This window comes from Tursiops truncatus, chromosome 4, assembly GCF_011762595.2.
Source record: "Tursiops truncatus isolate mTurTru1 chromosome 4, mTurTru1.mat.Y, whole genome shotgun sequence".
Lineage (NCBI taxonomy): Eukaryota > Metazoa > Chordata > Mammalia > Artiodactyla > Delphinidae > Tursiops > Tursiops truncatus.
In genome coordinates, this window is record NC_047037.1 from 65,876,008 (window position 1) to 65,900,085 (window position 24,078).

Below are 24,078 nucleotides of genomic sequence, written 5' to 3' on the forward strand. Positions count from 1 at the left end.
ATCCTATCTTTTTTCACCTTGAAGCTAGAGCTCCAATCAGCAATGCCATAATTTGTTACCCAAACACTAAGCCCTGATTATTCTGTCAGGATTATAATTATTTTAATATCTTTCCAAAGAAACCCGCATTCACAGCACTTCAATATTAAAATCAAAAGGGTACATTTTAAAAACGTCACAAACTTCCAGTCTCTCAGTAATATACAATAGTCTTTCCCCCAACATTTGAAACATCAGTTATGGACTTTATGAATGGGTACAACTGGTTTCAATCTTAGGACTCAGGAAAAAAATGCTGTAGTTTTATATGATGATTTTTTTCTTTGTCCTTCTCATATTATCTAGTTGAGATACCACCAGCCTGATTGTATCATTGCATTTTTATATTTTCTGAATTAGTAATCATTAAGGGCAGATTTCTGATGAAAAATACTCATAAACTACAAATGAGAAATCATTTTAGTATAAATCTTAATTCTCTTTTTAAAATTCTTTCTATATTTGAATGACAAGTGAGTTTCATGAAGCATAGAACAGATTTGTGAGCCCAGTTTATCTAAGTGAATGCTTCTCCTTTTTTCTATTGGAAAACAGTAATATTCAATGAGTTGACACCATTAACAGAGAGTAAATAAGAATTGAATTACAATGCTTTCAATGAAGTGGTTATGTTATCTCTCATTGATGTTTTTTTCGAAGAGCAATCAAATTGACTAAGCTCAAGGTTGGCAGATGTTCTTGAAGATTCTGTGTTCTTTGGGAAAGTGTTGCCCTGTATGGCTAGCACCCAGGCAACCTCGCAGACTCAACAAAGCTAAGTGGGAACTTACTCCTTTTCTTTTGAACTGCATCCAGACCCTTGTAAACAATTCTTTGTATACAGATATATGTACACACAGAGATTTAATTCCTTCATGATTTTGGTTTTCTTATTTATTTCAATATGGGTCTAGGGGTAGAAGCTCATGTGTAGGACATTTAATCTGCAATTGACTATAGAAGTCGGCTTTCAAAAGACAAGATATGGGGCCGGGGGATGTTTGAAAGGTACAGCAAGTAAACTCTTTCTTTCTTTCTTTCTTTTTCCATTTACATATTTTCATTCTTTCTGAAGCTGTGGCCAAACACCATGATACAAGAGGTCTCTTTGTGGGCAGGGTAAATGCCTCACAGAATAGTGTCCTTCGTGAGCATATAGACGTGGAAAAATTTGGATAAATAAATGAAGCTTGCATTTTGCTAATTTCCAAGAAGTTATGAGGAACCCACGGAGGAATATCTTCTCATTGTTGTGTCATTCTTTCCATTTAATGCATGTGAGTAATTTATAAGATTCTTGTTTAAAGTAAGTCAGTAGTTGAAGCATGTTCAATATTAGCAATTTTGACAAACTTTCTTATTTGCATATATTCATGAGAGAAATATTTATATATTGAAGACTTCTTTTTTAGGTTTCAATATCCATTTATGAAGTGAATGTGCTCCATGAAAAAGATCTTGTAAGTTCTCAATAGTAACTGGTTTTAAACATCAATGAGTATTCTCACTACACTTTTTTTTTCAGAAAGTATTTTTATAAAGGCATAATAACTGCAGCTGTGAGGTAATTTTTTTCCCCTCTGCTGAGATTTTGAGAGCTATACTATCCTTTCAGAGTTCAGACAAACTACCTGAGGAATTATTATTATTTTTTTTTACATCTTTATTAGAGTATAATTCCTTTACAATGGTGTGTTAGTTTCTGCTTTATAACAAAGTGAATCAGTTATACATATACATATGTTCTCATATCTCTTCCCTCTTGCGTCTCCCTCCCTCCCACCCTCCCTATCCCACCCCTCCAGGCGGTCACAAAGCACCGAGCTGATCTCCCTGTGCTATGCGCCTGCTTCCCACTAGCTATCTACCTTATGTTTGGTAGTGTATGGTAGTATGGTAGTATATGTCCATGCCTCTCTCTCGCTTTGTCACAGCTTACCCTTTCCCCTCCCCATATCCTCAAGTCCATTCTCTAGTAGGTCTGTGTCTTTATTCCTGTCTTACCCCTAGGTTCTTCATGACTTTTTTTTCCCTTAAATTCCATACATATGTGTTAGCATACAGTATTTTTCTTTCTCTTTCTGACTTACTTCATTCTGTATGACAGACTCTATGCCTATCCACCTCATTACAAATAGCTCAATTTCGTTTCTTTTTATGGCTGAGTAATATTCCATTGTATATATGTGCCACATCTTCTTTATTCATTCATCCAATGATGGACACTTAGGTTGTTTCCATCTCTGGGCTACTGTAAATAGAGCTGCAATGAACATTTTGGTACATGACTGTTTTTGAATTATGGTTTTCTCAGGGTATATGCCCAGTAGTGGGATTGCTGGGTCATATGGTAGTTCTATTTGTAGTATTTTAAGGAACCTCCATACTGTTCTCCACAGTGGCTGTATCAATTTACATTCCCACCAGCAGGGCAAGAGGCTTCCCTTTTCTCCACACCCTCTCCAGCATTTATTGTTTCTAGATTTTTTGATGATGACCATTCTGACTGGTGTGAGATGATATCTCATAGTAGTTTTGATTTGCACTTCTCTAATTATTAATGATGTTGAGCATTCTTTCATGTGTTTGTTGGCAGTCTGTATATCTTCTTTGGAGAAATATCTATTTCGGTCTTCAACCCATTTTTGGATTGGGTTGTTTGGTTTTTTGTTATTGAGATGCATGAGCTGCTTATAAATTTTGGAGATTAATCCTTTGTCAGTTGCTTCATTTGCAAATATTTTCTCCCATTCTGAGGGTTGTCTTTTGGTCTTGTTTATGGTTTCCTTTGCTGTGCAAAAGCTTTGAAGTTTCATTAGGTCCCATTTGTTTATTTTTGTTTTTATTTCCATTTCTGTAGGAGGTGGGTCAAAAAGGATCTTGCTGTGATTTACGTCATAGAGTGTTCTGCCTATGTTTTCCTCTAAGAGTTTGATAGTTTCTGGCCTTACATTTAGGTCTTTAATCCATTTTGAGCTTATTTTTGTGTATGGTGTTAGGGAGTGATCTAATCTCATACTTTTACATGTAGCTGTCCAGTTTTCCCAGCACCACTTATTGAAGAGGCTGTCCTTTCTCCACTGTACATTCCTGCCTCCTTTATCAAAGATAAGGTGACCATATGTGCGTGGGTTTATCTCTGGGCTTTCTATCCTGTTCCATTGATCTATATTTCTGTTTTTGTGCCAGTACCATACTGCCTTGATTACTGTAGCTTTGTAGTATAGTCTGAAGTCAGGGAGCCTGATTCCTCCAGCTCCGTTTTTCGTTCACAAGATTGCTTTGGCTATTCGGGGTCTTTTGTGTTTCCATACAAATTGTGAAATTTTTTGTTCTAGTTCTGTGAAAAAATGCCAGTGCTAGTTTCATAGGGATTGCATTGAATCTGAGGATTGCTTTGGGTAGTATAGTCATTATCACAATGTTGATTCTTCCAATCCAAGAACAGGGTATATCTCTCCATCTATTTGTATCAACTTTAATTTCTTTCATCAGTGTCTTATAATTTTCTGCATACAGGTCTTTTGTCTCCTTAGGTAGGTTTATTCCTAGATTTTTTATTCTTTTTGTTGCAATGGTAAATGGGAGTGTTTTCTTGATTTCACTTTCAGATTTTTCATCATTAGTGTATAGGAATGCCAGAGATTTCTGTGCATTAATTTTGTATCCTGCTACTTTACCAAATTCATTGATTAGCTCTAGTAGTTTTCTGGTGGCATCTTTAGGATTCTCTATGTATAGTATCATGTCATCTGCAAACAGTGACAGGTTTACTTCTTCTTTACTTCTGATTTGGATTCCTTTTATTTCCTTTTCTTCTCTGATTGCTGTGGATAAAACTTCCAAAAGTATGTTGAATAAGAGTGGTGAGAGTGGTCAACCTTGTCTTGTTCCTGATCTAAGTGGAAATGCTTTCAGTTTTTCACCCTTGAGGACGATGTTGGCTGTGGGTTTGTCACATATGGCCTTTATTATGTTGAGGAAAGTTCCCTCTATGCCTACTTTCTGCAGAGTTTTTATCATAAATGGGTGTTGAATTTTGTCGAAAGCTTTCTCTGCATCTACTGAGATGATCATATGGTTTTTCTCCTTCAATTTGTTATTACGGTGTATCACATTGATTGATTTGCATATATTGAAGAATCCTTGCATTCCTGGAATAAACCCCACTTGATCATGGTGTATGATCCGTTTAATGTGCTGTTGGATTCTGTTTGCTAGTATTTTGTTGAGGATTTTTGCATCTATGTTCATCAGTGATATTGGCCTGTAGTTTTCTTTCTTTGTCACATCCTTGTCTGGTTTCAGTATCAGAGTGATGGTGGCCTCGTAGAAGGAGTTTGGGAGTATTCCTCGTTCTGCTATATTTTGGAAGAGTTTGAGAATGATATGTGTTAGCTCTTCTCTAAATGTTTGATAGAATTTGCCTGTGAAGCCATCTGGTCCTGGGCTTTTGTTTGTTGGAAGATTTTTAATCACAGTTTCAATTTCAGTGCTTGTGATTGATCTGTTCATATTTTCTATTTCTTCCTGATTCAGTCTTTGCAGGTTGTGCATTTCTAAGAATTTGTCTGTTTCTTCCACGTTGTCCATTTTATTGGCATAGAGTTGCTTGTAGTAATCTCTCATGATCTTTTGTATTTCTGCAGTGTCAGTTGTTACTTCTCCTTTTTCATTTCTAATTCTATTGATTTGAGTCTTCTCCCTTTTTTTCTTGATGAGTCTGGCTAATGGTTTATCAATTTTGTTTATCTTCTCAAAGAACCAGCTTTTAGTTTTATTGATCTTTGCTATCGTTTCCCTCATTTCTTTTTCATTTATTTCTGATCTGATTTTTATGATTTCTTTCCTTCTCCTAACTTTGGGGATTTTTTTGTTCTTTCTCTAATTGCTTTAGGTGCAAGGTTATGTTGTTTATTCAAGATGTTTCCTGTTTCTTAAGGTAGGATTGTATTGCTATAAACTTCCCTCTTAGAACTGCTTTTGCTGCATCCCATGGATTTTGGGTCATCGTGTCTCCATTGTCATTTGTTTCTAGGTATATTTTTATTTCCTCTTTGATTTCTTTAGTGATCACTTCGTTATTAACTAGTGTATTGTTTAGCCTCCATGTGTTGGTATTTTTTACAGATCTTTCCTGTAATTGATATCTAGTCTCATAGCATTGCGGTCGGAAAAGATACTTGATACCATTTCAATTTTCTTAAATTTACCAAAGCTTGATTTGTGACCCAAGATATGATCTATCCTGGAGAATGTTCCATAAGCACTTGAGAAAAATGTGTATTCTGTTGTTTTTGGATGGAATGTCCTATAAATATCAATTAAGTCCATCTTGTTTAATGTATCATTTATAGCTTGTGTTTCCTTATTTATTTACATTTTGGATGATCTGTCCATTGGTGAAAGTGGGGTGTTAAAGTCCCCTACTACGAATGTGCTACTGTTGATTTCCCCTTTTATGGCTGTTAGCATTTGCCTTATGTATTGAGGTGCTCCTATGTTGGGTGCATAAATATTTACAATTGTTATATCTTCTTGGATTGATCCCTTGATCATTATGTAGTGTCCTTCTTTGTCTCTTCTAATAGTCTTTATTTTAAAGTCTATTTTGTCTGATATGAGAATTGCTACTCCAGCTTTCTTTTGGTTTCCATTTGCATGAAATATCTTTTTCCATCCCCTCACTTTCAGTCTGTATGTGTCTCTAGGTCTGAAGTGGGTCTCTTTTAGACAGCAAATATATGGGTCTTGTTTTTGTATCCATTCAGCCAATCTTTGTCTTTTGGTGGGAGCATTTAGTCTATTTACACTTAAGGTAATTATTGATATGTATGTTCCTATTCCCATTTTAATTGTTTTGGGTTTGTTATTGTAGGTGTTTTCTTTCTCTTGTGTTTCCTGCCTAGAGAGGTTCCTTCAGCATTTGTTGTAAAGCTGGTTTGGTGGTGCTGAACTCTCTCAGGTTTTGCTTGTCTGTAAAGGTTTTAATTTCTCCATCAAATCTGAATGAGATCCTTGCTGGGTAGAGTACTCTCGGTTGCAGGTTTTTCTGCTTCATCACTTTAAATATGTCTTGCCAGTCCCTTCTGGCTTGCAGAGTTTCTGCTGAAAGATCAGCTGTTAACCTTAGGGGGATTCCCTTGTGTGTTATTTGTTGTTTTTCCCTTGCTACTTTTAATATGTTTTCTTTGTATTTAATTTTTGACAGTTTGATTAATATGTGTCTTGGCCTATTTCTCCTTGGATTTATCCTTTATGGGATTCTCTGTGCTTCCTGGACTTGATTAACTATTTCCTTTCCCATATTAGGGAAGTTTTCAACTATAATCTCTTCAAGTATTTTCTCAGTCCCTTTCTTTTTCTCTTCTTCTTCTGGAACCCCTATAATTCGAATGTTGGTGCGTTTGATGTTGTCCCAGAGGTCTCTGAGACTGTACTCAGTTCTTTTCATTCTTTTTCCTTTATTCTGCTCTGCAGTAGTTATTTCCACTATTTTGTCTTCCAGGTCACTTATCCGTTCTTCTGCCTCAGTTATTCTGCTATTGATCCCATCTAGAGTATTTTTAATTTCATTTATTGTGTTGTTCATCGTTGTTTGTTTCATCTTTAGTTCTTCTAGGTCCTTGTTAAATGTTTCTTGCATTTTGTCTATTCTATTTCCAAGATTTTGGATCATCTTTACTATCATTATTCTGAATTCTTTTTTGGGTAGACTGCCTATTTCCTCTTCATTTGTTAGGTCTGGTGGGTTTTTATCTTGCTCCTTCATCTGCTGTGTGTTTTTCTGTCTTCTCATTTTGCTTATCTTACTGTGTTTGGGGTCTCCTTTTTGCAGGCTGCAGGTTCGTAGTTCCCGTTGTTTTTGGTGTCTGTCCCCAGTGGCTAAGGTTGGTTCAGTGGGTTGTGTAGGCTTCTTGGTGGAGGGGACTAGTGCCTGTGTTCTGGTGGATGAGGCTGGATCTTGTCTTTCTGGTGGGCAGGTCCAAGTCTGGTGGTGTGTTTTGGGGTGTCTGTGGACTTATTATGATTTTAGGCAGCCTCTCTGCTAATGGGTGGGGTTGTGTTCCTGTCTTGCTAGTTGTTTGGCATAGGATGTCCAGCACTGTAGCTTGCTGGTCGTTGAGTGAAGCTGGGTACTGGTGTTGAGATGGAGATCTCTGGGAGATTTTCGCCATTTGATATTATGTGGAGCTGGGAGGTCTCTTGTGGACCAGTGTCCTGAAGTTGGCTCTCCCTCCTCAGAGGCACAGCACTGACTCCTCGCTGCTGCACCAAGAGCCTTTCATCCACACGGCTCAGAATAAAAGGGAGAAAAAGTAGAAAGAAAGAATTAGTAGAAGTAGAAAGAGAGAAAGAAAGAAAGGAAGGAGGGAGGGAGGGAGGAAGGAAGGAAGCAGGGACAGAAGGAAAAAAAAAGGAGATAAAGTAAAATAAAATAAAGTAAGATAAAATATAATAAAGTTATTAAAATAAAAAAATAATTATTAAGAGAAAAAAATTTAGAAAACAAAACAAAAAAAAGGAGGGATAGGACCCTAGGACAAATGGTGGAAGTAAAGCTATACAGACAAAATCTCACACAGAAGCATACACATACACACTCACAAAAAGAGGAAAAGGGGAAAAAAATCATAAATCTTGCTCTCAAAATCCACCTCCTTAATTTGGGATGATTCGTTGTCTATTCATGTATTCCACAGATGCAGGGTACATCAAGTTGATTGTGGAGCTTTAATCCGCTGCTTCTGAGGCTGCTGGGAGAGATTTCCCTTTCTCTTCTTTGTTCTCACAACTCCCAGGGGCTCGGCTTTGGATTTGGCCCCGCCTCTGCGTGTAGGTCACCGGAGGGCGTCTGTTCTTTGCTCAGACAGGACGGGGTTAAAGGAGCCGCTGATTCGGGGGCTCTGGCTCACTCAGGCAGGGGCGGGGGAGGGAGGGGCACGGAGTGCGGGGCGGGCCTGCGTAGGCAGAGGCCGGCGTGACGTTGCACCAGCCTGAGGCGCGCCGTGCGTTCTCCCGGGGAAGTTGTTCCTGGATCCCGGGACCCTGGCAGTGGCGGGCTGCACAGGCTCCCCGGAATGGGGGTGTGGAGAGTGACCTGTGCTCGCACACAGGCTTCTTGGTGGCGGCAGCAGGAGCCTTAGCATCTCATGCCCGTCTCTGGGGTCCGCGCTTTTAGCCGCGGCTCGCGCCCGTCTCTGGAGCTCCTTTAAGCAGCACTCTTAATCCCCTCTCCTCGCGCACCAGGAAACAAAGAGGTAAGAAAAAACCTCTTCGGCAGGTCCAGACTTTTCCCGGACTCCCTCCCGGCTAGCCGTGGCGCACTAACCCCCTGCAGGCTGTGTTCACGCCGCCAACCCCAGTCCTCTCCCGGTGCTCCGACCGAAGCCCGAACCTCAACTCCCAGCCCCGCCCGCCCCGGCGGGTGTGCAGACAAGCCTCTCAGGCTGGTGCGGGCCGGTCGGCCCTGATCCTCTGTGCGGGAATCTCTCCGCTTTGCCCCCCCGCACCCCTGTGGCTGCGCTCTCCTCTGCGGCCCCGAAGCTTTCCCCCTCCGCCACCCGCAGTCTTTGCCCGCGAAGGGGCTTCCTATTGTCTGGAAACCTTTCCTCCTTCACAGCTCCCTCCCACTGGTGCAGGTCCCATCCCTATTCTTTTGTCTCTGTTTATTCTTTTTGCTTTTGCCCTACCCAGGTACTTGGGGGATTTCTTGCCTTTTGGGAGGTCTGAGGTCTTCTGCCAGCGTTCAGTAGTTGTTCTATAGGAGTTGTTCCACGTGTAGATGTATTTCTGGTGTATCTGTGGGGAGGAAGGTGATCTCCGCGTCTTACTCTTCCGTCATCTAGCAGCAGGTAAGCTCTTAACATTAAATCTGTACTGATTCTGCTGAACCATATGTATAAAATAACATATCACATGTAAACTGGGAACGGAGTTGGTCAGAACATCAGACACTGCACTGTCAGCTGTAAGAGGGAGGCTGTGTCATCCACCTACACAGCTACTTTCCACTCAAGGATAGACAATGTAACCCATGTAACCCATTCAGGTGAAAGCCTGTCTTGATTTGGATTGGTATTAATTCACATGATTGCAATACCTTCCTAACTAATCTTCCCATCCCCCTCTTTCCCCACCTCCAGTCCATTATCCACAGGCAGGAGTCATCTTTTTAAAAACTTTCACTGGATCAGATCACATCTCTATGTGAAGCCTTTCAAAACTGTTTCGTTACTTCTTAGAATAAGACCCAGACTCCTTTCCTGGCTTGGTATGATTTGGCTTCTGTATATCTCACTCTCCACTTGTGCCATCTGCCTGTTGTTCGCCCTGGTCTGGTTGCACTGTCTTCTTTCAATCGCTTAAATAGTCCAACCTCTTTCCCACCTCAAAGTCCTATGTATGCTGTTCCCTCCACCTGGCGTGCTCTTCCTTCCACTTCGCATGACTCACTCCTTGCTCCCCAGATCTCAGCTTAAACACCGGTTCTTCAGAAAGACCATTCCCACCTATGTAATCCAAAGTAGTTCTTATCACTGCTACTGCCTCTCCCTCCCATTATTCATAATTCAGTCTCTTCACTGGTTCCTTTAATGGTACTTGTCACATTTACATAATTTTATTTGTTTACTTGTTTGGTCGCCTTTCCTGAGTTCTGGTGGAAGTTAGCACGTGACACAAAAATCTTCACACGTTGTGCCCAAATCCATATGTCCGTGCCCCTGTGCTAGACCTCCTTGCCTCCTGTCTTCCTGCTCTTTTCTTTCCAGTCCCCTAACAAGAGAGTCAGGCCATTGCTCACTGCCCAGACATTTTTTTACATCTGTTTATTTTATTACTTCAGGTCATTTCTTCTTTCTTCCTCACAAAGTGGGTGACCAGGTTTACTAGTCACAACTCCACTCTTTGGTAACATTTCTCCTCCCTAGTGGCTTTCAAAGCCAACTTCAAATGTGCTGGAAGCAGCCACTTGTCCATTTTTGGCCTTCATCCACTTACCCAGTTCATAAATCATGTTTTATCTTGAGGAAGAGGAAAGCAGTTCCTGCCAGGAACTGGTTGGGCACCATCAGCCAAACCTCGGTATTGCTAGAAGCCGGCCTGGAACTCATATCTACGCCTTGCTGTCCTCCTATTAAACACCAACACAATGTCACAAAGTATCAGTGTTAGACAAGGCCTCCCCATGACTATGATGGGTCAAGACAAAAGTAAGACCAGTCTGTAATCACTTATAAACACTGTAAAAAAGATGAACATTGGTCAAACCACAAAAATGACCACACAGCCCCTTATCACAGCCGATATGATTGTGTGGCTTCTTTGCCCAAGTATAGCTTCAGCTTCACTTCATTCATCCTGTCTTATAGATAAGATTTATCAAGATACCCATTCATAGGATTGTCCCACCTCCTGACAGCATCCAGTACATAGCAAACTCCCAATCCCTTGAACACTCCCCCAAATAGGCTAACACAAACCCAAATTCTAGAGTCATTTCTTTCTAACACTCTTACTGAGATGTCCAATGAACCCCATGGTGTAACTTCTTCCTTGCTATAACAATAAGTCCTACGTGTTCAGCTACAGAACTGTGCGGTCTGTGGCTAGAGGGCATCGACAGGCTCTTCCACCTCCTTCAGCTAGTCTTAGGTGCAAAGTTGAGGAGGCTTTCTGGTGCAACTGCTATAGCTGACAGGTGTATCTTAGGTACCTTCTCATGGCTCTGACCTAGTTCTGGTCCTGCTCAGGCCCAATATGGGTGTACCATTTTCATCTTTTGTTTGACTGATTCCAGGCTGACTTTATGATTTAGAAGAATGGAAATCACCCAGCTGATGATGCGAAGTTATAGATACATGGCCATTGAGTACCCCACGGTCAAGTATTCTATGGCTCTCGAGACCTGGTAAAAACCAGGAGCTCTTTTACCAAAAGGCGTATTATTTTATCTACCGTGGGTCGTGTAAACTTACTCCAGAATATTAGGGTTTGCATTGTGATTCTCTCTTCGGGGCTTGCCATAAGTTTCATGCTGCATATTTTTCCACCAGACACCTGAAGTCTTCAGTGTCACCCAATACCTGGGCCTGAGCACTATTCCTAGGCATGGGATATGTTTCCTCCAGAACCCAGAAAGTGCTATCAGCCTCCCTTGCTTCCTTCTTTATGGTAGGGGATGCAACGTGCAGCATTTTGTTTTTTTTTAGAAGGCATATTTTGACAAACTCCTGACCACTGGATCCCTAAAGACTTCACCGAATTATCAGGATTCTGAATCTTTGTAGGGTTTCTCCCCCATGCCCTGGAGCATGTGCCTTATCAAGGCTTCCAGCAAGGCTATCTCTTATTCGTCCTGCCTGAGCAGCATGATGTTATTGATATAAAGCATCAGTGTAATGTTCTGTGGGTTGACCAGGCAGTCCAGATACCTTCATTCTACAATACGACAAAGAGCAGGAGAGTTAACATAGCCCTGAGGCAAAACTATAGATGAATATTGTTGCATGTCCCATGTGAATATGACCTGTTTATTTTCTTCCTTTATAACCAGAATAGGCAAGAATGCATTTACCAAATCAATAGCTACAGCTCCTATACCCGAGAGCTTGTTAACCTGCTCTAGCAGAGATATCACCTCTGGCATAGCTTTGCAATCAGAGCTATTACTTGATTGAGCTTTCAAGAGTCTAGGCTTAGTCTGCAGGACCCATCTGAGTTCTGCACACATTGAGAACCTAAACAGAGATATGATCAGGATACTCCCTCCACCCCTGTTCCATTCCTTACACTATTTAATGAGATCATTAGTCACCATCCTTCTTGGAATGTGATATTACTTTTTATATACTCTTTGGCCAAGTGAAGTAGAGGGCAGTTTCAGAGGTGTTCACTTGAACTTTCCCACTCTGATAGCTCTTACTCCGCAGGCCAAAAACCCAATGTGGGCATTACTCAGTCAAGTATATTAATTCCAATTACTTGATGACTGGATAAATGACCACTGGGTGGGTCTCCAGACACAGTGGACTCATTGTCTGGTGGATTGGAACCAGAATTCCATATATGACCTGATCACGTGAGCTCCCACTTCAACAGGGTACCATGACTAACTTAAGGTCTCTGGGTATCAATGTCAACTCAGATTTCGTGTACTCAGGTCAATAGCTGTAAGCAAGACTGGCTATATAATTTGCAAGGTCCACTACTAATGAAAATGTGGGGCCACTTGTTTAAAATTATTAAAAATTTCAAGAGGGTGACAATACAGCATTAAACCAAGTTAGGAACCCTTCTAAATACAGAGCACACCCTTGAGGCCGGCCCTGGCTCTAGGTTTCTTAAGGGGAACCTAAAGGCATTGCCATGGCATATACTTGCCATAGCATTAGAGGTTACTTTTTCCCAGGAATCCATCCAACTCTTCAGTCAAAGGATTCTATATCTAAAAATTGACTCAGGTCCACAAATCAAGCAAGAGACTGTGACTTTGTGTTGGATGACCACCTTTAGCCTCCCACTCCCCCATCTTGCTTTTCTCTGGCTGTAGATTTAAGCAGAACCCTGGTTGGCTTAAATTTATTTTTCCTGTCCATTTATTTTTCCCCTAGGTTGGCCATGACCATCTCCACAAACTTCCTGCAGGCCAAACCCCCTTGGCCGCACCTCTAACATGTCTGGTCATTATGGTACTTATGATCTCCTGGAATCTGGCAGCTAAGTGCCACTATCTGGACTCTATTACCTGGTGGTAAATGGACATCATTGCCATGAATATCATTGAGCCCAACTCTGTGAGCATCTCTCCCACAAGCAGCCTTGGGTTGCAGAGGAGAGCCAGCACTGAACTTCTTAGTGATGTGGCTACTCTTTTCCCTAGCATATTTCTCATGGCCTTGGAGGATTGTGTGTCTTCTTGGCCCATCTAAGATATTTCCCCTGGGAATCTTCTGGCTCCTCAGAATATATCCTTCTAGCATGTCTACCTCCCTTAGACTCTTTATTCCTTCCCACCATCTGCTAGAAAAACTCAAGCAATTCCTCTTTACTCATCATTGTTCATCACTTTTTCCAGAGTTATAAGAACCACTCCAGCAGTGATCTTGCCCCATCCACGATGGTTCTTACCAAGGTTTTAAATCCCATGTCATGAGAAAGTACACCTAGGTCAATGAACTCTTTCTCATGTAGTCTTATATTCCAGCCCCCTCAATCAAGAATTCTCAAAACCCAATCCCAGGGATATTTCCCTGACTTTTGTTGGTACAAGCTAGATAATTCTGGTAACTCCTTTGGTATATAATTAATTTTTTCCCTTATTATGACCAGCTGGGTTATGCTGTGCTGTGCTTTAACTGTATTTAGGGTCCTTGCAGCCAAGAGAGAAGGTAAAATCATTCCTGATGTGGAATATTTACTGCTTTTATAGGAAACACCTCTGTAGCCACTTCCAATATGAAGGAAGTTCTTACTAGGAAAGGGTAGTCCATTCTACAAGCTCTGAGGGTTTAGGGGAATGCTACGGTCAGAATATTTCTGTCCCCTCAAAATTCATATGTTGAAATCCTACTGCCCAGTGTGATAGTATTAGGAAGTGGGGCCTTTGGGAGGTGATTAGGTCATGTGCCTGGAATACTCATGAATGCAATTAATGCTCTTATAAAAAAGACCCCACTGAGCTCCGTAGTCCCTTCCACCATGTGAGGACACAAGAAGAAGTCTGTAATCCAGAAGAGGGCCCTTCCACGACCATGCTGGGACCCTGATCTCAAACTTCCAGCCTCTAGAATTGTGAGAAATAAATTTATGTTGTTTATAAACCATCCAGTCGGTGGTACTTTGTTATAACAGCCTCAACTAAGACCAAAAAGCCTACAGAACCAGCTTATCAGAGGCATCCACTTAATGTCCCCAGTCCATATTTCAGGGTCTCAGGTATTTCCAACCAGCCTTGGCTGACCGTTCAAATGTCTCTTGAGCTCTGTGACTTGATCAGGAGCTCAGTCTGTTGCTTAGCTTGTTTATTTTTGCAAAGAGGCCCTCAGGTCTTTGTAAGATATCAAAGAGGCAATCTGACTCTTACTTACTTAGCCTTTAACTGCCTGTTAAGAGCCCTTTGTTTCTCAATATCCCTCTGCAGAGTGTCAATACAACCGAGCAGTAATCATACAACTCTACTTCCTTGTAGGAACTGTTTTCCCTTGTCTTCCTAAAAGCCTGAGTCTTAGAAGCTGCAAGTCTGCCCCTACAGTGGGTATTTTCCCAGGTCAACATTGGTGAAATCTATAGCAATTGGGCCTCCATCTTGGAGCAGAAACAATCCAGACTCCACATAGCTCTGGATGCCATTCTGTTTGCTTGACATGTACAGAATGAGTCAGTCCTAAATATTCAACTTCTATCTGCATTCTTGGACCACTCTCAGGACCGCTTGTATCACTTTGTGTTCTCTGAGAAACAGACCCCAAGATGGAATCAGATGTGCAAAAGATGTACTAGGAAGAATGTCTTTGGAGGATAAAGAAGAAGAAATCAGAATAAGGGGGGTTATGTCAGAGGGTGATAAAAACTCTCTCTGAAAAACCAAGAAGAGGAGAAAATTAGGAGAATTCAGCAGAAAGAGTTTCAGACCAAAGTTTAGTCAGCCCAATGAGGTATTATTGACGCAAAATCACATTGGAGGTGTCCCATGTGTTGCCAGAATGGTCCTGGTTTGGTAGCCCCACTAGGTTCAGTGCTTGGCTGGGAGGAGCCTGGATGTACAATGGCCTCAGTGAGAAAGCAATAAGGATGGAAGGGGCACCAGCTGTGGCTGTCAGTCAGTGATGTGTTCCACATTAGAAGAGCTGAGCTGTGTATTTCCTTGGCCGCCACATTCGTATCACAAATGTCTCATAAAATCCTTTTTTTTCCCCTCTTGAGCCAGTGGTTGGCAATGGACAGAACTCATTGCGAAACACTGCACCCTGACTTGGTGACCCTGGGCCACACCATTCCACCCTCATCCGCCAACCCACGTAAACTCTCTGAGTTCCGTTCAACCTCGAATGCCACACTTCTAAGCATATTTCAAATCAGGGTGAGCATTTATTTCCCATTTCTTAGTAGAAATTCTCCACATAGAAACAAATCCATCAGGAAATTGAGACTCATTCTTTGACACCCATTCATCCTGGCATAATTTGTGTCACCCTCTTATTGTGCACACCTTCCAGAGACAAATTCTTCAGGAAGGTATTTTTGATGGTTATTAATGATGGGGTTTTATTTTATTCTTTTGAGTATCAAAATGTAGTATTTTCACTGTACAAAATTTGAAAACTACAAAAAGGTATCAGCAAGAAAATATTTTCTTCACTCCATAACCCCATCCACTCAGAAATAATAACTGTTAAGAGTTTATTAACTTCCTTTCCTTGTTTTGCCTTTGTGATAGGGTCCATATAAATCTTTCCACACCATGAGAATACATTGCCTACATTGTTTTATTTCTTCTATTAAAGGGCTTTTAAAATTTACTTTTTAAATAATTTTGCCTTGATATTTTGTCTTGATTATTAGGAGGAAAATAAGCAAGTTAGAGGAGAATGTAGTCTAATAAATACTCTCTCTGTCTATAATTATTGTGTATATACATAAATATATATTTATTAGAAATATATTAGATATATATATAAATGTATGTGTGTATATATAAGTATATACACATATTATAGGTAATATTTGTAAACATATATATTTGTAAATATACACGTACACATATATCTGTATATTATACATATAGACATACATATATCTCTGTATAAATATCATCACTATATCTTGTGGCTCTCTCCCTCTTTCCTCTCTCTCTCTTTCCTGTATATATATATGTAAACATATGTGTATATATATATATATACACACACACACATATTATAGGTAATATTTGTAAACATATATATTTGTAAACATACACATATATCTGTATATTATACATATAGACATACATGTGTCTCTGTATAAATATCATCACTATATCTTGTGGCTCTCTCTCTCTTTCCTCTCTCCACATATTTCTCTTTATGAGGATCTCACAATCTGAAAAAGAAAGATGATTTTTACTTTGAAAATATATGTCTCACAATCATTATTCTAACAAAAATGATCATTCAGGCCCATGGGGAAAATTATTTACTCTCTTCAGAAGTATAACATAAGTGATACTGAGTAGGGATCCAGATGGTCTAAATGGATCAGTGGCTGAGTAGCAGAACAATATGTTACCTACCCAAAGGCAGCCAAGAGTAGTTGTGTTTTCAGACTGATGTTATTCCTGCAAGGTTGTGCTTTAAATTTACTCCTAAGAAACTTGGCACAGAGATGTTTCTGTAAACAAGACCCATTCAAGGGTCATCCCATGTGGATTCCCCTGTAAGGATACCCTGAGAATCACTTCCATCCCACAGAAGCATCTGATCAGTGCATCCACTCCCACATGCTTAAACAGTGTGTACAACCCAGATTTCAAAATAAGCAGCGTTAACATTCTTGACTCCCAGCCCAAATGTGGGTGCTCGTCATGAACTCAAGCCTTCCTTTAGGAGTTGGCATTTGTGGTGCTTATGTTATCACAGGCTGACTGGCCCAGGAAAAAGTCACCAAAAGACATGTGCTGGAGACCGTGCATAGCCCTCCAAGACATAAAAATATACACAATGCATTCTGGATCTTTCGGCAGGGGAGCGGGCTGTCAAAAGTTTGGTGATATTTTCAGGCAAACAGGTTTACCTGAGTTTCAATCATGATTCTACCACTACCTGGCTGAGTGATGAATGCAGAGTCACTAACTATCTAGAGATAATAAGACCTAACTTGACTAATTCCTAGAGTTTGTATTGGCTATCTATTAATAGATAATGGACATGAGATATTTAATAAATGCCAAACACTATAAAAATTTTGGGTTTGTAGAGGTGCTGTAAGGAAAGAAGATACAGTTTATAGTTACCTTTATTTTCCCAGAGTCCTGCACAATACAAGGCATACCATAGGCATTTAATTCGTGTTATTTTATTGAGTAAATGGACTCATGTCTGGGAGTAAGTGAAGCTGGGTCCACTGCCACTGATGTTTATGTGATTGTGTGACTAGGAGTTTGTTTCTTAAGCTGCCTGAGTCTTAGCTTCCTCATGCATACAATGGAGGAAATGACACCTCTTGTCCTAGTATTAATACATCTACATGACTTTTGGGAGACTGATGAGATACCTTCTATGAAAGTGTTCTGTAAAATTTAAATCACTATACACATGCTTGTTATTTTTAAGTCATTTGCTGGGGTGTTTTTCGAAGCAAATGATCACTAAATTCCTTTTTAACTTTGAGTATAGCTTATTTTTTTAAAAAAGCATTTATTAAATGTCTCCTAGTTCCTCTGTTGGGAGCTGTGCTCCATTGGAAAACAGTATATCTCACAAAGCTACGTACCAGAAAAGCAGCCGGTCGTTTAGGAAATCATCACACCATAGTTTTTGGTTGTCACTAGTATATACAGATCGGATCTTTTTTTTCTTGGCCCACACCCACTCCTCTTCCTTCCACAAAGGATGGCTTTTGTGGCTTCCTGATAATCAGGATTCAAAAAATAAGGCACACATTTTTGAATGCGTGTCTGAGGGAAGGTTCAGCCACAGCTGTCTCCCTTGGGCTCAAACCTCAGGAAAGTAAATAAGAATGCTACATTCTATCCTCTCCCACCTACACACGTTTCATGAATTCTAGTAAACATATTCTTAGCTCATCAATTTAATCAGGCACCACATACCTCAGCGAGCAAGTTGGTCATCGGCAACTCAGGGACACAGCTCTGCAAAAGTCTTTTGTTTTTTCATCTGTGAAGCTTAAGATGCAAAAAGGCAAAGAAGATCGTTCTCAACTCTACTGGAGGCCAGAGACTGGATCTTATTGATCTCCTTTATGCCCACAGCTCCCAGGATGCTGACAGGCACACAGAGGAAGACTTTAAGGAATATGCACGTTGAAGCTATTAATCAAACATCAAATCAGTGAGTAAGTACCATAGAGTCTTGCGAGAGAATTATACTGGAAACCACTAGAAATTCAGGTCTCATTACAATATCATCCCTTCTCATTTATTTGTAATAAGCAATCAAACAAATGCATTAGATTCAGAGTCTAGAAGCTGAAGGTCAATTTATTTTACATATTATCTTTTCCCCTCATTCTTTTAACAAATATATATTTTGTACCTATGATGTGCTGTGTGTAACAAGAGCCTAAGCAATTATTGTGGATAAAAAAAAATTCATATAAGTAATTGGTTGCTTAGAAGTTCACAGAAAAATAAATGGCCCTTTCGCACAAGTGTAGAACATCATGTAATACATTTTGTGGGCAAATATTGTCCTTGGTTTCCTCCTATTTTTCTTTCTCTTGATGTTTATACTGGTTATTGATTTTATCATTTACCTACGTATTTAATTTTTTAAACTTTTTCATTGTGGTAAAAACCACATAACATAAAATTTACCAGCAAAGCCATTTTTAAGTGTACAGTTCACATTGTTGTGCAATGACTCTCCTGAACTTTTTCATCTTGCAAAACTGAAACTGTACCCATTAAACAACAACTCATTTCCTCCTCTCAGCCCCTGGTTACCCTGCATACGTATTTTTTTTTAATTTTTTAAATTTTTATTTTTTTTTGCAGTACGCGGGCCTCTCACTGTGGTGCCATCTCCCGTTGCGGAGCACAGGCTCCAGACGCGCAGGCTCAGCGGCCATGGCTCACGGGCCCAGCCGCTCCGCGGCATGCGGGATCTTCCCGGACCAGGGCACGAACCCGTGTCCCCTGCATCGGCAGGCAGACTCTCAACCACTGCGCCACCAGGGAAGCCCTGCATATGTATTTTTAAATCTCCTTCTGTGTATTTTATAAGCCACCTCAAATCACTCTGGAACAAAGTGATTTCGTGTAGATGGATAGATAGATAGATAGGTAGATAGATAGATAGATAGATAGATAGATAGACGATAGATAGATGAACTCTCTGTAAATGTAGCCTACAAGCCACGAGGCTTGTGGGAGTTTAGTTCCTCGACCAAGGATTAAACCTGGGCCACTGCAGGGCAGTGAAAGCACCAAGTCCTGACCACTGGACCACCAGGGAACTCCTGAGGCTACAAGTTTATAGTCATGGACTCTCAGGGTTGGACAGAATCTTAACATCATATATTCAGCCTTATCTTCTGCAGCCCCAATATAAGAATTAACAGACACACTTGCTGTTTACATCACTGACAGACATTTGTGTTCCTACAAACACACACAGTATAAGGATAAATACTATTTAATGCAACTCTCATCATAAAAGACCAAATAATGTATGGGGCATTTATAATTGTATATGCTGAACAATAGACAGGGAACACCTGGCTTTGATATTGATTCCTCTGCTTACAAGTTTGTATGCCTGATAAAAGGAGGAAAACTTTCCACAGAGAAGTTTCAGTCTCTGTGCAGTTCCAACTCTCCTCCACTAGTCACACATTTTCCGTGGCAGCCATTGTTGGGGACACGCATATTGTGATGTGTCCTCCAGCCTGGGTCTTCAGTGACACCATGCCTAGTGTCATGGGCAGGAGGAGTATATACTTGGAAGCCATTCCTATACCAGGATGAGTAGCAATACTTTAACTCTACACAAACACAGCTACAGACCACATTAATGTATTACCCCAACCCAAACTAAAAGTATCCTCTATTCAACTTGCCCTTTCCTGGATCTTAGAAATCCCACGGCCTCTCTATCACCACTCTATGTGAGACGAATGGTGATGAAGGGGAAATTGGAGTAGAAAGAGATGGTAATATTAGAAGACTGTATTTAAAATATCTCACATTTGTATATTTTACAGAAACATAATGGCCATGTATACATATTACTAAGATATTTCCTAGAACCTTAGAGGGGACTATCTATGTAAGTAAGAGGTCTTGACAGTCAAACTTTCTTAGGTTCACAGTAAATCTGTGCCTGAAATGAGGCTTGGAGAAAACCCTTCAATGGGCTTTAAAAACGGAGCAATTCCTGATATGATGCACTGAGATGTACACAATATCACAGTATCACAGGTGTTTCTGCCAAAAGTAGAGAACTCAATCTAATCATGAGGAAACATCAGTCAAACCAAAACTAAGTTACATTCTACAAAATAACTGGTTTGCATGCTTCAAAAATATCTGTCATGCCGTTAAGACTTGCGTTTTCCAGGGAAGGGTGGGAGGCAAGAGAGGGTTGGATTGGGGGTTTGGGATTAGCAGATGCAAATTATTCTATATAGGATGGATAAAGAACAAGGTCCTGGGACTTCCCTGGTGGTGCAGTGGTTAAGAATCTACCTGCCAAAGCAGGGGACACGGTTTCAATCTCCGGTTCAGGAAGATCCTACATACTGCGGAGCAGCTAAGCCCGTGCGCCACAACTACTGAGCCCGCGTGCCACAACTACTGAAGTCCGTGTGCCTAGAGCCCATGCTTCCCAACAAGGGAAGCCACTGCAATGAGAAGCCCACGCACCACAGCAAAGAGTATCCCCTGCTCCCGGCAACTAGAGAAAGTCCGTGCGCGTCAATGAAGACCCAATGAAGCCTAAAATAAATAAATAAATAAACGAAAAAATAAATACATTTATTTAAAAAAAAAGAACAAGGTCCTACTGTGTAGCACAGGGAACTATATTCAATCTCCTGTAATAAACTATAATGGAAAAGAATATGAAAATATATATTCTTCTTCATATATATGTATATATATATATAACTGAATCACTTTGCCATACACTTTGCTATACACAACATTGTAAATCAACTATACTTCAGTTAAAAAAAAAAATCTGTCATGAAGCACAATGACTGAGGAACTGTTCCTGATTACTAAAGACTGAAGAAACAGAACAATGGAATGCAACGTAGGATCCAGAATTTTCTGTTGCTATAAAAAAACGTCATTGGGACAGTTGGCAAAATCTGAATAAGGTATGTAGAGAAAGTAATCGCATTTTATCAATGTTAATTTCTTCATTTTCTAACTGAACTGTGATCATATAAGAGATTGTCTCATTTTAGAAAATATGCACCAAGACACTTAGAGTCAAGGTGCACCGTATCTGCATCTGACAAATGGTTCAGGAAAAAAAAATGCCAAATGCCAAATAAGGACTTCCTGTGTCTCCTTATTTATCTCTCTCTCACGTGGGCACTGAGCAAAGGAGGGGTGGGAGTCAGGAGCAGCCCCCATACAGCTGTTCAGGGATGTCTGGAAAAGAAGCCCACCCACATTGCTCTGGAACACTGGGTGTGACTTGGAGGGTATCGGGTTTGTCTGTTAGGGACACTGCCAACCTCCTCCTTCCCCAATTGGCCTCTGTGTTTCCTTGCATGCCCTCTGATTAGAGAAGTGTCCCTTTCCTCAGACACTTCTCTAAAGCATCTTCTTTCTTCTCAGTAGACTCTGAGACATAAGCTTTATGCACTTTCATTCTATTTGATGAATTCCGGTGACCTGTAAGAAGGTGGAGGTCAAATTAGAAGAAGTACATGGCTAAGCTTGCAATGCACTTGCTTTTTCATTGATATCAAAAAGCATTTGACCCTAATCCAGGACACTTGAATTCTTGGCCCAGCTTTACTCCTACTAGATGTCCTACTTCAGCAAATATTAGATTAATAGAGCATAAAGCTGGGAGGGTTGGTAGGATTCCCCCCCAAAACAGAGCCTGGTTTCTACTTCTATGAAACAGAGATTGTGGAGTTGAACTGAAGTTATGTCCAGAAAAGTGTTTTAAAACTAAAAACCATCAAACTCTTCAGTCCCTTTGATTTGGGTGACACTCGATGAATTTACTCGGCCACCTCTTATGCTAGAAAGTTCTCCCCTCATCCCCATATTATAAAAGAAGGGCAGGTCAGGATGACTTGGAGAAGAGAGGACCTGAGGTCCAGTTACCCTGACAAGAAATTCAGCTTCTCCAGTCACACAGCCACAGACAGCCAGAGCTCTAAGGAATGTGAGAGATCATCCACTTTAAGCCCCTCGCGGTGGCATCTGTTGTTTTCTGTTGCCCTGAACCTATTGCCCTGTCCTCGCTTAATAGAACCTCTATTTTCTTTCAGAAACTCTCTTTGCTCCAGTCTTGGTAGGGCTATCAATCAAGGCATTCGGATTTCTCCTGGCCTAACATGGCATCTTCCTTCTGAGAATTTGAATCTTAAGGTAAGTGACTCAAGTTTAAAAAACAAAAAACAGAAACCTGTTGGGTCTGACTTATTGCTATGGTGGCACTATGAAATGACTCTATTCGTTCCTGTTACTTAGATCTCTGAAGCTATTCTGGTTCCAGCCTTTTCCCAAATCTTGTTTTTCAACTTTCTCTTCCAGTCTGTGAATTTTCATATTTTAATCTATTTTTATATTTTTAGTTTTACTTAGCAGGAGTTAGTTTTCATTGCTAATAACAAAAGAATCCTCACTGGTACATCCTTCCTCTTAAAGATCAAGAATGTAAGGCCCAAAGACAGTAGGCTGCTTGCCTAAAGTCAGGGAGGAAGTTGGGACCAGAGCCCAAACCAAACCCAGGTTAGTCAGTTTCTCTCTACATCTGCTGCCTTCTCTAGAGCTACAGCAGCCTTGGAAGGAATGAACTACTCCACATCATTAAGGGACTCAATGGAATGAGTCATTATTGAGCTCTTAAAAAGTCTATTGGACTTCTGCTTTGGGCCATAATTGAGGATATGAGACCAGAATTTGTTCTTAATAATGAAAAAAAAAAAAAAAAAGAGCAATCCACATGTTCAACAGCCATAAAAAAGAACCAGTTACTGACATACATAACTATATGGATGTATCTCAAAAGCAATATGTTGAATGAAAGAACCTACTAGGCACAGAATGCATGCCATGTGCCTCCGTTTATGTGACATTCTAGCATTGTGAAGTCCAGCATGGTAGCCACTAGCCACATGTGGCTTTTTAAATACAAGTTGATTAAAATTAAATAAAAATTAAAATGCAGTTTCTCAGTCACATTAGCCGTATGTGGTTAGTGGCTACCATGTCAGACAGTGCAAATGTCGACTATTCCCTTCATCACAGAAAGGTCGATGGGATAATGTTGTTCTAGAAAACATACGTCTGATACATAATGACAAAAAAAACAGGAGAGTGATCGTTTAGGGTCAGTGGTGAAGAAGGATTAACCACAAAGGGGAGTTTTTAAGGTAATGGAAATGAGGGGATTTGGGGGATAATGAAATATTCTATGTCTTGTTTGTGGTAAAGACTATATGGTATATACTATGTCAAAATTCCTCAAATGGAATGGTAGAATTAGTGAATTTTATTGTATGTAAATTATACCTCAATAAAGTTGATTCTAAAAAGTCAAGTGTTTCATGGAAGTACTTTTTTTTTTTAACAACTTTATTGGGGTATAATTGCTTTACAATGGTGTGTTAGTTTCTGCTTTATAACAAAGTGAATCAGCTATACATATACATATGTTCCCATATCTCTTCACTCTTGCGTCTCCCTCCCTCCCACCCTCCCTATCCCACCCCTCCAGGCGGTCACAAAGCACTGAGCCGATATCCCTGTGCCATGCGGGCTGCTTCCCACTAGCTATCTAGGAAGTACTTTTTTAACCACTTATAATAATTATTAGATGTGTGTTTTTTTTTTTTTTTTTTTTTTTTGTGGTACGCGGGCCTCTCACCGCCGTGGCCTCTCCCGTTGTGGAGCACAGGCTCCGGACGCGCAGGCTCAGCGGCCATGGCTCACGGGCCCAGCCGCCCCGCGGCATGTGGGATATTCCCGGACCGGGCACGAACCCTCGTCGCCTGCATCGGCAGGCGGACTCTCAACCACTGCGCCACCAGGGAAGCCCCTAGATGTGTTTTTGCAAAGATATAAACATGTTATTTGTCCACTAGACCGTATTTTGCTAGTCCCTGGAGATACAGAGATGAATCATA

At 40.6% G+C, this 24,078-nt stretch overlaps 1 long non-coding RNA gene across 1 annotated transcript; it reads left to right on the top strand.

The window, feature by feature from the left end:
• Positions 1-967: 967 nt before the first annotated feature.
• LOC141278472 (uncharacterized) lies at positions 968-22,312 on the top strand. Its single transcript, XR_012331229.1, has 3 exons — positions 968-1,316; positions 18,011-18,093; positions 22,219-22,312. It is a non-coding gene; the product is annotated as an uncharacterized lncRNA (long non-coding RNA).
• The last annotated feature ends 1,766 nt before the right edge of the window (positions 22,313-24,078 follow it).